The sequence below is a fragment of the Culex pipiens genome, chromosome 1, assembly GCF_016801865.2.
Source record: "Culex pipiens pallens isolate TS chromosome 1, TS_CPP_V2, whole genome shotgun sequence".
In the NCBI taxonomy this organism is placed as follows: domain Eukaryota; kingdom Metazoa; phylum Arthropoda; class Insecta; order Diptera; family Culicidae; genus Culex; species Culex pipiens.
This window is the reverse complement of record NC_068937.1, coordinates 19,599,536-19,616,340: the sequence shown is the minus strand read 5'-3', so window position 1 is coordinate 19,616,340 and position 16,805 is coordinate 19,599,536. Positions and strand designations below refer to the sequence as shown.

The 16,805-nt window shown below is 36.8% G+C and overlaps 1 protein-coding gene across 1 annotated transcript in view; it reads right to left on the bottom strand.

Moving 5' to 3' along the window:
• Positions 1 to 5,640, bottom strand: part of LOC120416924 (sex determination protein fruitless) — a 456,860-nt gene extending 451,220 nt beyond the window's left edge. The window contains exon 1 of the mRNA XM_052706115.1: positions 5,478 to 5,640. The gene's annotated coding sequence lies outside the window, so the exon portion shown is untranslated. The remainder of the gene's footprint in view (positions 1 to 5,477) is intronic.
• Positions 5,641 to 16,805: the final 11,165 nt, after the last annotated feature.

Here is a 16,805-nt window from a genome sequence, read left to right as displayed (position 1 = left end):
ATTTCACTCAATGGGTGTTTTTCGGAATTGCAAAAAATGTTGTATGGAACTCGTTGCAAAACTTGATTTTTTCAGCACTTTTTGTATTTATCCAACTCGGTGAACCTCGTTGGTTAAATGTACGACTCGTGCTGAAAAAATCCTCTTTTTGCAACTTGTTGCATAAACTACTATTTTCGCAAAAAATTAAATTTTCGTCAATACCTACTTAGATATTTTGGAAACTAGTGATGGCAAAACAACTGGACAGGTGTATAATGCATTTTAACACACTGTTTTCATTTAAATGTTGAAACCATGGCTCGTTATTTAAATTTTAATATTTTTTTTATTTTTTTTTGCTGTGTAGAAACTTCAACTTATTCAAACACTATTCATTTCTCAAATTGATGACTGACAATTGTTTGTTGATCTGCTTTATCAATTTTGGCGAAAGATAACCTTTTGCGGTTTTGACATGCAAATATCACTAATATCGTTTTCAACAAGGCTAAACAACTTTCAGTTTATTCTGTTAAATTTTCATGACAGTCTTCAAAAAATGTAGGAATCCGGAAAAAAATACATTATTTGTTATTAAAAAATGCACTTAGCGTACAGGATCAACGAATTAATATTTGAACGTAAAATTACAAAGTGATTTTTGAAATGAAATAAATCAGCTTAATTCCTTTAAAGAGTAAAATTAGGTTAATTTTTTTTTTGGTTTTTGCTTAATTTGATTTGACTAAATTCTATTCTATATCTATCAGCTTTTGTTGTTCAAGACAATTTTTTTTCGAAAAATCGGCTCTAAAAATTAGAAAACAATACAAATTATATTTAAAAAAAACCTCCAAAATTTGAATGGAAACAGAAATCTAACCAACTGAAAATAACCGAAATAGCACGTTCCATTTTGTGAATTTTCATGGTTGTTTTTCCAGCAAAAACATTTTTTTGTCAATTCTCGGTTATTTTGGACATTGACGCTTGCAAAACATTACGACTGGTGCATTTTAATAACGCTTTTTGAATTCTATTATTAGTTCTTTTTTTTATTGTTTGAAATTTTGAACTATGAACTTTTGATGTGATTTTAACTCTAGCGAAAAAAAAGAAAAATTTAAAGCGACCTTATTTTGACAAATTAAAAAAATGTTTTGATTTTTCTAAATCAGTCATCCGGAGCACAATAAAAAAAAATTTATGCATTTTTATTAATGTGGCAAATTGAAGCTCATTGTTCTATTTCCTGTTTATATTTTCCTAAGCCGTTCTCCAACTTGATACTCAACCCTGTAATGCCTACATTTTTTTTTGAGGATTTTTATTTTTCGCGTATTCAGGATGCATTTTGAGCACTTTAGTTCTTTACACTTTTCTTGTTCTATGATAATTGGTTCCATTTTTAAGTTTTTTTTTCATACATTTATCTTGTTTAGTTTTTGTTACTTCTTCTACCTTTTGCCTTTTTTGTTTTTACTTGTTTTTACTGACAATTTTTTTTTTGCACGTTTTCCACATTTTCTTAATATAAAACGATACCATTGTCATTTTAAATTGTAAAAAAATGTGAATAAGCATAGTCTGGAACACTACAAAAATTATTGCACATTTTTAGATACTTGAAATATAGAAAATTTTGGTGGAAAACGCAGGCAAAGTTGACTCCAGAAAAAAAACACATTTTTAAAAAACATCGAAAAAGTCATCTAAAACAAGTCAATCTTCCAGCCCTAAATTTGATTAAATTTTAAGAGTTCCTTTTTCCAATACTCTTAAAAGATCAAAAATTGGTTGAAAATTTGATTTTTGGGTTGTAGAGGGTTTCGATAAGTGTTCAATGTGTGTCCGTATTTTTGTTTTTCTCGCTTATGTTGTTAAAATAATGAAATTTTAACTGGAAGTATTGCTTGATACTCACATAAAGATTTAGATTCAAGTAAATATGTCCAAATTTCTACAATTATGCATTTTCAAGCATTTTCGAAATTTAATAAAACAAAGATGAACAAGATGATGAACAACACGCCGGAAATTTAAGTTTTAACATCCAAAATTCACGTTTTCAATGATTCAATTGATTTAAATTCTGAGATTTAAAAACATTTAGGCCGCTGCAAATATTTTTTGAAGCTTATGTCATTAAAAATATATACATAAAAATTGAAATTACAAGCCATGGTATTAACATTTAATTTGAAAGAAGTGTTTAAAAAATGCATTTTACACCTGTTCAATTGTTTGGCAATTTTTAGTTATTAAAATATCAAAGCATTGACGATTTTTTTTGCCGAAAAAAAACATTTTATTTTATTTATAAGGCTGGTACAAATATTTTTAAAAGTTTTTGTCACCCCCCCCCCCCCCCCCCCTTCAAAATTGGCCCGAAAAATCAGGGGGCAAAAAAAATATTTTTACAATAAACTTCAAAATTTCAATGAAAATTCAAGTGCAACCAGCTGAAATCAAATTAAAATACATTCTCCTGCGTTTAAAATCATTTTCAGCATGTTTGGGTTCATTAAAAAATCTTAAGATTTTTTGAAAATTTTCGATGCAAAATCTTTTTTTTTCGATACAATTTTTGTTTTTGTCAGATCTTAGATTTTTTGAAAACTAATGATTGCAAAACAACTGAACTAGTGTAAAATGCATTTTAAAACACTTTTTTCATTCAAATGTGAAGACTATGGCTTTTTATTTAAATTTTTTAATTTTTTTATTTTTTTGCCCCCCCCCCCCCCCTTGACCTCGGCCAGGGCCGAGGGACAAAAACTTTTTTAAATATTTGCATCGGCCTAACGGAATTTTACAAAAAATCAAAATAGTTTTGATCAATCCCAGACGTGCTTAATGTTATTTTTTGAAAAAAAAAAAGTTTTTTCCCCTGATTTTTCGGACCGATTTTGAACTTTGAAAGCGACCTAATACAGATAATAAAAAGTGTAAAATATTAAATACTCCAAAATTATGGCATTAGTGAATATATTACGATGGGGAGCAATTTTTTTTGACCAGAAATACCCCAATTTTTGACGAAATTTTTGAACTTTTTCAATTTAACTTTTTTTTTTGCAATTTATTTCCAGCAGTTTTTAGAGTGTGAAATTAAGTATCATCGCCCAAGTTGTAATGTCTTAGGCATTTTTCAATTAGATTCACTTCTTTATTCATAAAATGAAGCTGTTTATTTTTAATATTGTTTTATGTTTATGCTTGGAATTAGAAATTTGAGTAAAGAAAAAAAATAAGTTTGTATTTCAACAATGAATTATTTGATGATATTGCAAATTCAGGTAACATAAGGTGGCTTAAAATTTACAAAATTTATTGAAGAGCGCAATTTAGTTTTGTTTTTGCAAATATTTCTTTTTATTTTGAAAACGAAATCCTTGGTTCAATATTTATCTTCGATTAATTTTTTTTAACAAATTAATTTACTTATTTTTTGATTTCAATGATTCTATTGGTGAATCATTGGTAAAAAAAAATCGAATAAACCAAAATGGGTTGAGTGAATATCAGTATTACGATAGGGAACAATATAATTTCAAACAGAGATTTAACAATAACATTTTATTGCTTTTATTTCAAACAGTTTTCAGAGTGTGAAATTCAGAATCATCGCCCAAGTTGTAATTTCTTAGGCATTTTTCAATTATCTTCACTTCTTTATTCATAAAATGAAGCTATTTATTTTCAAAAAAAAATTTATGTTTATGCTTGGAATTAGAAATTTGAGTAAAGAAAAAAAATTAAAAAAATAAGTTTGTCTCTCAACAATGAATTATTTCAAACTCTGATGATGTTGATACTTGAGGTGAAATAAGGTGGCCTAAAATCTTCAAAATTTATAGAAGAGCGCAATTTTGTTTTGATTTTTTTAATATACCGTAAACCGGGGTGACTTTGATAGGATTTCAATTTGTTTTTGGAATATTTTCCAACAGGTAAGGTTTTTCTCAAGATTATTTTTTTAAACATGTACTGAGGTAGGCCACACAATGTCCATGCAATATTTTGGAAAAAAAGGTTTTTTTTAATAGTGTTTAGAAAAATAGTTACATTAAAAATGCTTAGTTAAAATTCCGGGGTGACTTTGATAGTCGTAGTTTTTCTTGTAAAAATCATATTTAAGATGTTCAAACTTTATTTGTACAGCTGATAAAGTTTTTAAGAAAAAAAAAATCAATGTTTATTAAGGTTACTAAGTTTATAAGCTTTTTAACAAAATACATATAAATTTTAGGTAAAATTGTAAAAAAGTCGGAATTTTGCCTGAAATTTGTTAAAACTAGTTTTGTACAAAAAATTATTTATTTATATTGCATTTTATACTGAATTCAAAGCACGAATCACAAGTTTTCTTATTTTACATGAAATTTGTTTAACTGAAACTGCCTATAAATTTGGAGTTTTTTTTAAATTGTTTTTCAAAAACACATATTATTTATTATTTACAAACTTATTAAACCTTCTCCTAGTGGAAAATTGTCCAAAGAATCCAAAAATGCATTCCGTTTTCCGATTCAAAATCATGTTCATTGAGAAAATCATGACACTTTGAGAAGTTTAGAATAATGACTATCACCAACATTTTCTTAACTATGGTTAACTAACTTTTTAAACTCTTCAAAACTTTATGAAAAGTTCTTCTTGAGGTACTTTGAACACTTCTCTACCACGGTCAGCAGGATTCTAAACAATTCCGTACGTATTTTAATTGTACTCTTCATTTTGCGGAAAAATCGCAAACCTATCAAAGTCACCCCGTTTTACGGTATATCTTTGATTCACATATTTCCAACAAATTGTAGTTGATTTTCAAAAGTTGAAGGGTGAAATCTTGAAGTAGGGTTCGGTTTCAATTCCAAATTTCTGATGTTTTCATCTTAGAATATCTGTCGAAATTTCAACAAAGGTAATATTTTAGTTGTTTTTTCTGTCTCAAGGTGTCTAAAAAGAATGATATTTTTTCGTGAAACAGATTTTTCTAATTTATTTTTGTGAAGGAATTAGACAAAAATTGCACTTCTGTAGTGATGCATAAATGATTTTTTTAAAGTGGAACTTTATCCTAATTTTTTCATGATTTTTTTTTTACTAAATTAATTTTTAAAAATAAACGCCTAACAACTAAAAATTACTACAAAAAAACATCGAATTCCCCCCCATGATCGCCACGCAACCTCGCGTTACAGCGTTCGCGTTACAACTACCCGCTCAACTTCGCGCAAAAGTCTTCGCGACCGATTGCACTCTTCCCGACGACGACGTCGTCGGGTGGCCCGATGTAAAACCGTTTCCCCCCCCGTCTGAATGCATGTGCAACACCACGACTCACACTGATTTACTTCTTCCTTGTATTTTTTTTTTTTTCAATGACACACAAGCGCGACATATTTACCCAAAGTCAGCGCGATGCGGAGTGGTTTTGCCTAACTGCAGGCGGAAATTACTTTTTGTGCCTAGTTTTAAAGTTGAGTTCTTACCTCGTTGACCGTCGAAGGGCCGGCTGGCGCGGACTTGTGCGGGATGCCCTTGCGGCGGCCGCTCTTGAGGGGCTGTATTTTCGCTAAGCTGGGGGGCGGGGGGGGCTCCTCACAAGCCCGAATCACTCACCCAATTGACCCCGCTTTGGTTAGTTTTGAACAAGACACACTGACACACACACACTTGTCACCGTTTTCTTTCAACCGTTTTGCACAAGAGCGCCTAACGGTATGCAGCACGGCACACACAGACACAAACACACGCGACGATTACAGACTCGCACTCAATTATGTAACACGCACCAGGACACAATTGCATACACACGGGCGAATTTTGTGCGTTTTTTGCTGCTGCTCCGTTACTGTCTACTTTGCGGCGCGACGGCGACGAAACGACGGCTGCCACGAGATGGCGCTGGGCAAACGACACGCGGGTTGCCTGCTCGGCGGGCGCAACGCAACTGCACCGGTTGACGTCCAACCAGGAAGTGCATCCAGGATGGTTGTGTAACACACCACCACCAGAGGACGACACCGTCGAGAGAGAGAGCGAGTGTGAGGGAGCGACCACGACTTACGACCTTTACGGCTTGGAATCTCGCGCTGCACTAAATAATGACGCCGACACAACATTACTTTAAATGTACTGAGAAATATCCCATTTTTACTAAGAGAGAGAGAGGGGGCGAGCGCGGTTGCATACACACGGGCGCGCATCCAGCCCGACGGCGCGCCTGGATGTATGTAATGGAGCCAACTACTTCCTGGTTCGGGCCACACGCTAGTGTGCGAGCGGCACCCGACGGAAGTTCGGGAAGACTCGCTCGCGCGCGCACACCACACCACAATTACACCAAGTTACCTCACCAACTAGTGAGCCGTCCAGGAACCCATCCAAGTCGGTCGACCCTATTTACTCACCACTACCAGAGCAGCGCCCTCCGCTGAGCGCCCGACGACGACGACTACAACGACGCGTTCCATGCAGCTACTGCGAGCTGGTCGGGCGATGCACATGGTCGCCGCCATACCCCCGGCCTTGCCACGATACTGCCCAATACCCGCGCCGACAAAAAATCAACAAACTTTACACACAACACACCGAATGCCGAACGCCTCCCGAAGCGCCCATTGCAACTGCTGCTGCTGCACCCGGCTGCATACCATCCAGGCGCGCGCGATTACAGCCGGACTGCACCGAAGTGCACCCGAACCGCTTACGAAGGCTCCTCGTACGGAGCTCGTTAAATTTATTGGTCTCTCTGCTTTACTACCCGCTCTCCCCGTCACCCCCCTCAACGACACCCATTAAAGGTACATATATTTACCACCCGTCTGACAGCCAGGACGGGGAACCCACCACCCCCCCCCCCCCCCTCAAAAACATCCTTTGTTTACATGCGCACCAGACGGAGACGGAACTCACCACACTGCCACTCATCATCGCCGTCACTCAAACCGTCTGCGCCGCGATGACCTACCCCAACTAGAAGAAGCACTCACTCTCTCCTGGACCACTCAGTCACTCACCTGCGTTCGAAAACGTCAAAAGCTCTAAACACACAACTTGTCGCACTTTAATTCGGCGGCTTCGCCGCCAACTCCGATCGCCGCGCGTGCTGTCGCCAAACAAAACTAGCCAAAACTCACCACTCTTGAACCGTGACTGTTATCAGCAGTGCACGGCGAAAAAAGTGCACCATTGCACCAATACGAGTGCGCGCAAGTGTAAGTGTGGTGCACGATGCCTACCCTGCCGGGGGGGGGGGGGGTCGCCGTCATCGTCAGTAACTCTTTACATACTCAGGCTGACAGTTGTAACTCTGGGTGGGGTAGGGGGAAGGGGGGGACACGTGCTGGGACACGGTAGACACATGTGACACACTTCTGCGTGTGTGTGTGTGTTTGTTTTGATCGGTTGGTGAGGAAGTTACTGCAGGGGTGAATTTAGACATTGGCGATGTTTTTTTTTAAACAAAATTATCAAAGATTCTGCAATAAAACATCAAGCAAATGCTGTCAAACGCGAGTGAATTCACTGAGGTGAAATTTGCAATGGCCGTGGTGAGTTGCTGAACTCTCAAATTGGATTTCAAAAAAATTTCGAAATGGCTCGAATTTTTTTAAGGGCATCCCTGAAACCAAAAAGCATTTTTGTGCCATATTCTTGATTTGCACAACGAAATGGGGGTGTTTAAATCGAGAATCGTTTAAAAAAAAGAATTTCCGTGACTTAAGTTGAGAATCTGACTTAAATCAAGAGTCTTTGGGATTTCGTAATTTGTCGAAGAATTTTCAAAATGTATCAATTGAATATTGCTTAGTTATGTTATTTAAAACATTTTCGCATGGTTTTGGAACACCTGGGATGTTCTAGTCCATCCGAAACTTCCGGGAATTTTGTGCAACTGGCTTACCAAAGAAACAAGTCGAAACTTCAAATTTTGACAACGGGTCCTACCCAGACTACTCCAGTGAGTGCGGCAGGCTGTAGTACATTGTTGTAACAACTTATTGGGATGATCTGGGTCATCCAAGGACTCGCTGGAGTTATGACCTGTGGGTCTACCACCGTAACAAGCCAGAGGTCGACGGATGTTTTAAGATGTCCTGGGTCATCCAAGGACTCCCTGGAGTTATCTGTGGATCTACCGCCGTAACAAGCCAGAGCTGGATGGTTTTAGACCCCGGAATATATCAGCATAGCTTCAGTGCGTATTGTTGACGTTTTTTGTGTTTGGATGTCCTGGGTCATCCAAGGACTTGTTGGAAGATCCCAACATACCAGGAATGAAGTCTACAGTACACACTGAAGCTATGCGGGTATGTCACAGGATAAAAATCCGTCGACCTCTGGCTTGTTACGGTGGTCGACCGTCAGATCTTAACTCCAGGGAGTTCTTGGATGACCCAGGACATCTCAACACATGTGGAAAGTAGTCTACCATACTCACTGAAGCTATGCGGGTATGTCACAGGATTAAAATCCGTCGACATCTGGCTTGTTACGGTGGTAGACCCACAGGTCATAACTCCAGGGAATCCTTGGATGATCCAGATCATCCCAAAAAGTTGTTACAACAATGTACGGTAGCCTACCGCACTCACTGAAGCAGTCTGGGTAGGATCCGTTGTCAAAATTTTTGAAGTTTCTTTGGTAAGCCAGTTTCACAAAATTCCCGGAAGTTTCGGATGGACTAGAACATCCCAGGTGTTTCAAAACCATGCGAAAATGTTTTAATAACATAACTAAGCAATATTTAGGGGAACTATACCCTTTTTCAGCCTATTTCTATTATCGGCCTATCAGCACTTTGATTATGAATTACAGCTTTCATAAAGTGTTTTTTACTGTTCCAAAGTAACAAATAGCTCAAATAAAAGTGAGCAAGCAACTCTCCACTGTTTATGTAACTAAAAATGTTGATTTAATAGCGGAAAACTACAAAAGTGATGAGAATGGGTCGAAATGCTTAGAGTGATTAGAATGGGTATATTTCCCCTAATTGATACATTTTGAAAATACTCCGACAAATTACGAAATCCCAAAGATTCTTGATTTAAGTCAGATTCTCAAGTTAAGTCATGTTCATTCTCATTTTAAGTCATAACTTAAAAAAAGTTGTGTAAATCGAGAATCGTTTAATAAAAGGTGACTTAAAAAAAGAATATGGTATACACCAATACAGTCAAACCACTGTTTACGCGACCTCCTTTAGCGCGGATTTTTTTCACGCGGGTTTTTACGCGAAAAATTCAAAATAACGCGAACCGATTTTAAGCGGTCGGAAGTCTTAACCATTATGGTCATATCTTTCTGCTCAACGGGGACCAAAGTCGGGGTTTTCACCATCAGTAGCTCCAGTGACCTACGGATACTCTGCATCATATTGGGATGTTATAAGAACTTCCGTCTGTATTCACCATCGATATAGCTTCAGGTAGCTTCAGTGAGCCACGACGGACTCGCTGCGTTCTGTTGGAATGTACGAGGTCATCCAGGAACTCCCGGAAGTTAAGGCCTGGATATCTACCTGATCAACGGGGGTCTGTATGGGTGAATTAACAATCGGTATAGCTTCAGGTAACTTCAGTGGACCACTATCGATGCTCTGCAGCATGTTGGGTTGTTTATCTACCTGGTCAACAGGTTTCTATATGGCAATATTTACCATCGGTATATCTTCAGGTAGCTTCAGTGAACTACGAAGGGCATTCTGCGGCATGTTGGATGATTTTGGGTCATCCAGGAACTCCTGAGAGTCATGGCCTGGATATCTACCCGATCAACGGGGGTCTATATGGCTATCTTAACCATCGGTTTATCTTCAGTGGACCAAGATGGACACTCTGCAGCATGTTGGTATGTTTTGTGTCATCCAGGAACTCCCAGAACTCATGGCCTGGATATCTACCCGATCAACGGGGGTCTATATGGGAGAATTAACAATCGGTATAGCTTTTCATCGACCTATAACAATCCAAAGTACTCCAACGTATCCATCGTGGTTCAGTGAAGCTACCTGAAGCTATACCGATGGATAATATACCCATGTAGACACCTGTTGATCAGGTTGATATCCAGGCCATGACTTCCGGGAGTTCTTGAATGACCCAAAACAATCCAACATGCCGCAGAATGCCCGTCTTGGTCCACTGAAGCTACCTGAAGCAATACAGACGGTTAATATAGCCATATAGACACCTGTTGATCAGGTAGATATCCAGGCCATGACTTCCGGGAGTTCCTGGATGACCCAAAAGTATCCAATATGCCAGAGAGTTTCCATCATGGTTCACTGAAGTTACCTGAAGCTATACCGATTGTTAATTCACCCATACAGACCCCCGTTGATCAGGTAGATATCCAGGCCATAATTTCCGTGAGTTCTTGGATGACCTAGTACATTCCAACAGATCACAAGGTAGGTCACGAAAGCTACCTGAAATTATCACGGTGGTGAATACACCGGTACAGACCCTTGTTGAACAGGTAGATTCAGTTCAGTTCATAACTTCCTGAAGTTCTAGGATAACCCAGATTAGCTCAACCTGCTGCAGAGTATCCAGCGTAGGTAATTGAAGCTGATTTGAATACACGCAAAAAAATGCGTTCCCGTAGCCATGAACAAAAAATCACGAATTTAGCAAACAAGCGTGTTCATGGAAACGTGAACAAATTCATGAAATCATGGTACAAAAATCATGAAATCATGATATGCACTTCATGGGGTTATGAACTAGTTCACGAATTTGTGATCCTTGTTTAAAGCCAACAGATTGCGTTACTTTTTCGAAGTCGACCAGTAACGCTTGGGAAATCAGACGTGTTTTGACGTGCTGGCCAGCTGGTTGGTGGAATTGGTGTGCGTGTTGATTTTCAGAGAGACTTTTGAGGAAGTTCTCTTTTAAAATAAAATAATTATATGTGATTGAATTTATCAAAAGCCTTATTAGTTTTTCGACAGTTTGGCCTCTGGGGCATGTTCGCGTGGTTAAGGTAAGTTATGTAAGGGGGCAATTATTCGCATAGATAGGAGTATTATGTCAAGAAAAAGTACAGTCCAGACTCGATTTTTCATTATTTTGAGCCAAACTGCTGGATGACAATGCATGTGGGCATTTATGTGAACAGGGGCAGATCAAGTATTTTCAGTGTTTCGGAAATTTCAAGAATTTCAGGTATTTAATGTTTTAAAGAAATATTACAGTATTTAATGTTTCCAAAATAGGTAATTCAATTCAAGTGTTTAAAAATTCAAGTATTTCGAGTATATATTTTAAGTATAAAAAGTATTTCAAGTGTTTAAAGTATTTCAAATATTTCAAGTATTTCAAGCATTTCAAGTATTTCTTGTAATTTAGGTTTTAAAAGTTTCTAAGATATTCAAAGTATTCAAATTATTCAAAGTATTTGAAGTATTCGAATATTTAATATTTTAAAATTATTTAAAATATTTAAATAATTCCAAGTATTTAATGCATATTAAGTTCTTAATGTATGCAAGTATATTAAGAATCGAAGAAGATCAAGTATCTAAATATTTCAATATATATGAAAGCAGGGTTGCGAAGTCAGGTGAGTTTTTATGAAGTCGGAATCGACTCTGGCTTCTGAAATTTTTGCGACTCTGACTCCAACTTCTCGAGTTTGAGCGACTCAAATTCCAACATCAGCTTGCCAACAAGATTTGAATTCACCTACACAAACTTCAAAAAATTTCCTAGCTCCAACTCCCGTCCTAAAAGGACCGTACTCCATTTGAATTTTTGTATTTTTGTATTTTTGTATTTTTGTATTTTTGTATTTTTGTATTTTTGTATTTTTGTATTTTTGTATTTTTGTATTTTTGTATTTTTGTATTTTTGTATTTTTGTATTTTTGTATTTTTGTATTTTTGTATTTTTGTATTTTTGTATTTTTGAATTTTTGTATTTTGTATTTTTGTATTTTTGTATTTTTGTATTTTTGTATTTTTGTATTTTTGTATTTTTGTATTTTTGTATTTTTGTATTTTTGTATTTTTGTATTTTTGTATTTTTGTATTTTTGTATTTTTGTATTTTTGTATTTTTGTATTTTTGTATTTTTGTATTTTTGTATTTTTGTATTTTTGTATTTTTGTATTTTTGTATTTTTGTATTTTTGTATTTTTGTATTTTTGTATTTTTGTATTTTTGTATTTTTGTATTTTTGTATTTTTGTATTTTTGTATTTTTGTATTTTTGTATTTTTGTATTTTTGTATTTTTGTATTTTTGTATTTTTGTATTTTTGTATTTTTGTATTTTTGTATTTTTGTATTTTTGTATTTTTGTATTTTTGTATTTTTGTATTTTTGTATTTTTGTATTTTTGTATTTTTGTATTTTTGTATTTTTGTATTTTTGTATTTTTGTATTTTTGTATTTTTGTATTTTTGTATTTTTGTATTTTTGTATTTTTGTATTTTTGTATTTTTGTATTTTTGTATTTTTGTATTTTTGTATTTTTGTATTTTTGTATTTTTGTATTTTTGTATTTTTGTTTTTTTGTATTTTTGTATTTTTGTATTTTTGTATTTTTGTATTTTTGTATTTTTGTATTTTTGTATTTTGTATTTTTGTATTTTTGTATTTTTGTATTTTTGTATTTTTGTATTTTTGTATTTTTGTATTTTTGTATTTTTGTATTTTTGTATTTTTGTATTTTTGTATTTTTGTATTTTTGTATTTTTGTATTTTTGTATTTTTGTATTTTTGTATTTTTGTATTTTTGTATTTTTGTATTTTTGTATTTTTGTATTTTTGTATTTTTGTATTTTTGTATTTTTGTATTTTTGTATTTTTGTATTTTTGTATTTTGGTATTTTTGTGTCCCCAAGTGGCCACCGGTAACCGGTGACCCGTTCTGAAGTGGCCAGGTTGGGCCAGCAGACATTGGTTTCGCTTGAAATGGAAATATTTTTTATTTTGAAGAATTTTGATACATCACATGACATGGTTCCGTGGAAATTCCAAAGTGTCCCCAAGTGGCCACCGGTAACCGGTGACCCGTTCCGGAGTGGCCAGGTTGGGCCAGAGGACATTGGTATCACTTAAAATGGTCACAGTTTTTAATTTGATGAATTTTGATACGTCACATGACCCGGTTCCTTGCAAATTCCGAAGTGTCCCCAAGTGGCCACCGGTAACCGGTGACCCGTTCCGGAGTGGCCAGATTGGGCCAGAGGACATTGGTATCGCTTAAAATGGTCACAGTTTTTAATTTGATGAATTTTGATACGTCACATGACCCGGTTCCTTGCAAATTCCGAAGTGTCCCCAAGTGGCCACCGGTAACCGGTGTCCCGTTCCGGAGTGGCCAGGTTGGGCCAGAGGACATTGGTATCACTTAAAATGGTCACCGTTTTTAATTTGATGAATTTTGATACGTCACATGACCCGGTTCCTTGCAAATTCCGAAGTGTCCCCAAGTGGCCACCGGTAACCGATGACCCGTTCCGGAGTGGCCAGATTGAGCCAGAGGACATTGGTATCGCTTAAAATGGTCACAGTTTTTAATTTGATGAATTTTGATACGTCACATGACCCGGTTCCTTGCAAATTCCGAAGTGTCCCCAAGTGGCCACCGGTAACCGGTGTCCCGTTCCGGAGTGGCCAGGTTGGGCCAGAGGACATTGGTATCACTTAAAATGGTCACCGTTTTTAATTTGATGAATTTTGATACGTCACATGACCCGGTTCCTTGCAAATTCCGAAGTGTCCCCAAGTGGCCACCGGTAACCGGTGACCCGTTCCGGAGTGGCCAGATTGGGCCAGAGGACATTGGTATCGCTTAAAATGGTCACAGTTTTTAATTTGATGAATTTTGATACGTCACATGACCCGGTTCCTTGCAAATTCCGAAGTGTCCCCAAGTGGCCACCGGTAACCGGTGTCCCGTTCCGGAGCGGCCAGGTTGGGCCAGAGGACATTGGTATCACTTAAAATGGTCACCGTTTTTAATTTGATGAATTTTGATACGTCACATGACCCGGTTCCTTGCAAATTCCGAAGTGTCCCCAAGTGGCCACTGGTAACCGGTGACCCGTTCCGGAGTGGCCAGGTTGGGCCAGAGGACATTGGTATCACTTAAAATGGTCACAGTTTTTAATTTGATGAATTTTGATACGTCACATGACCCGGTTCCTTGCAAATTCCGAAGTGTCCCCAAGTGGCCACCGGTAACCGGTGTCCCGTTCCGGAGTGGCCAGGTTGGGCCAGAGGACATTGGTATCACTTAAAATGGTCACCGTTTTTAATTTGATGAATTTTGATACGTCACATGACCCGGTTCCTTGCAAATTCCGAAGTGTCCCCAAGTGGCCACTGGTAACCGGTGACCCGTTCCGGAGTGGCCAGGTTGGGCCAGAGGACATTGGTATCACTTAAAATGGTCACAGTTTTTAATTTGATGAATTTTGATACGTCACATGACCCGGTTCCTTGCAAATTCCGAAGTGTCCCCAAGTGGCCACCGGTAACCGGTGACCCGTTCCGGAGTGGCCAGATTGGGCCAGAGGACATTGGTATCGCTTAAAATGGTCACAGTTTTTAATTTGATGAATTTTGATACGTCACATGACCCGGTTCCTTGCAAATTCCGAAGTGTCCCCAAGTGGCCACCGGTAACCGGTGTCCCGTTCCGGAGTGGCCAGGTTGGGCCAGAGGACATTGGTATCACTTAAAATGGTCACAGTTTTTAATTTGATGAATTTTGATACGTCACATGACCCGGTTCCTTGCAAATTCCGAAGTGTCCCCAAGTGGCCACCGGTAACCGGTGACCCGTTCCGGAGTGGCCAGGTTGGGCCAGAGGACATTGGTATCACTTAAAATGGTCACAGTTTTTAATTTGATGAATTTTGATACGTCACATGACCCGGTTCCTTGCAAATTCCGAAGTGTCCCCAAGTGGCCACCGGTAACCGGTGTCCCGTTCCGGAGTGGCCAGGTTGGGCCAGGGTCCGTTGGCTGCCTTCGAATTGGGCAGGTTCTCGGTATTTGTCATTTGCGGCCACAAATTCCAAAATCGGTTAAATTATCTAATTTTGCCATCCGAATAACTGACTGTAGAAAACTAAATCCGTACCCGAGAATTAAATAGTTCGTCACGTAATCAGTGAATGATACCCTACAACTGTCACTTTCCCGTTAAATGTTTTCTGAACGTTCTTCGTCTCTGTTTCAAAGCTATGGCTCCGCCCACAATTCATGCTTTTTGTTCGCATGAGCGTGAACAAATGTATGATTTGTTTCCTGTTACCATGAACGATGTTTATGATTACGGGGGCAGGAAAAACGTAACCAGACCAGGCGTTATGGTTTTTCGTGAACAAACGTTCATGAAAATCGATTGCAAACATGCATTAGTTCACGGTGCAAAATCTTATCATAAAATTTGCTTTGTTTCCATTTTCATGGTACGTTGTTCACGTTTACGGGAACGGACTTTTTTGCGTGTACCCGATAACCTGTCATTACATTATTATTATGCACAGAAAAAAAAATCATTGTAATTTTACCCCTGAAAATGTGTAATTTTACCTCTGAAAATGTGTAATTTTACCCCTATTCTGGTGTAATTTCACTTTTTCAGTCTTAATTGAGGTAAAATTACATCATAAAAGAGGTAATATTCAACCTTCTTAAACTACACCTTCCAAAATTACTCAATTTTTTGCTGTGTATAAAAAATCATAACAATTCTTAATAAAACTCAAAAATATTGAAAACTCTTTTCACGCGATTTTTGTTTAAGACAAAACCAAAATTCGCGTAAAAAGAGATTTTCCTGTAGAAGGCTCCACACAAGTTTGGCAGCAGCAATTTTGGTTTTGGTTTTGGTTTTGGTTTTGGTTTTGGTTTTGGTTTTGGTTTTGGTTTTGGTTTTGGTTTTGGTTTTGGTTTTGGTTTTGGTTTTGGTTTTGGTTTTGGTTTTGGTTTTGGTTTTGGTTTTGGTTTTGGTTTTGGTTTTGGTTTTGGTTTTGGTTTTGGTTTTGGTTTTGGTTTTGGTTTTGGTTTTGGTTTTGGTTTTGGTTTTGGTTTTGGTTTTGGTTTTGGTTTTGGTTTTGGTTTTGGTTTTGGTTTTGGTTTTGGTTTTGGTTTTGGTTTTGGTTTTGGTTTTGGTTTTGGTTTTGGTTTTGGTTTTGGTTTTGGTTTTGGTTTTGGTTTTGGTTTTGGTTTTGGTTTTGGTTTTGGTTTTGGTTTTGGTTTTGGTTTTGGTTTTGGTTTTGGTTTTGGTTTTGGTTTTGGTTTTGGTTTTGGTTTTGGTTTTGGTTTTGGTTTTGGTTTTGGTTTTGGTTTTGGTTTTGGTTTTGGTTTTGGTTTTGGTTTTGGTTTTGGTTTTGGTTTTGGTTTTGGTTTTGGTTTTGGTTTTGGTTTTGGTTTTGGTTTTGGTTTTGGTTTTGGTTTTGGTTTTGGTTTTGGTTTTGGTTTTGGTTTTGGTTTTGGTTTTGGTTTTGGTTTTGGTTTTGGTTTTGGTTTTGGTTTTGGTTTTGGTTTTGGTTTTGGTTTTGGTTTTGGTTTTGGTTTTGGTTTTGGTTTTGGTTTTGGTTTTGGTTTTGGTTTTGGTTTTGGTTTTGGTTTTGGTTTTGGTTTTGGTTTTGGTTTGTATAAGATTTTTTTCAAATTCTTAAAATATTGAAAAATGCCTAAAATAAAAAAATGATTGTCAAAAAAAGTGATAATTAATTGAAAATAATTATAGACAAATTTATAGTTAAAGTTGACTGTTATATTGATTGATTTTTACGATTAATGATCATGACAATTGCTTGAAATTATTTATTTTCTTTGAATACAAATCGT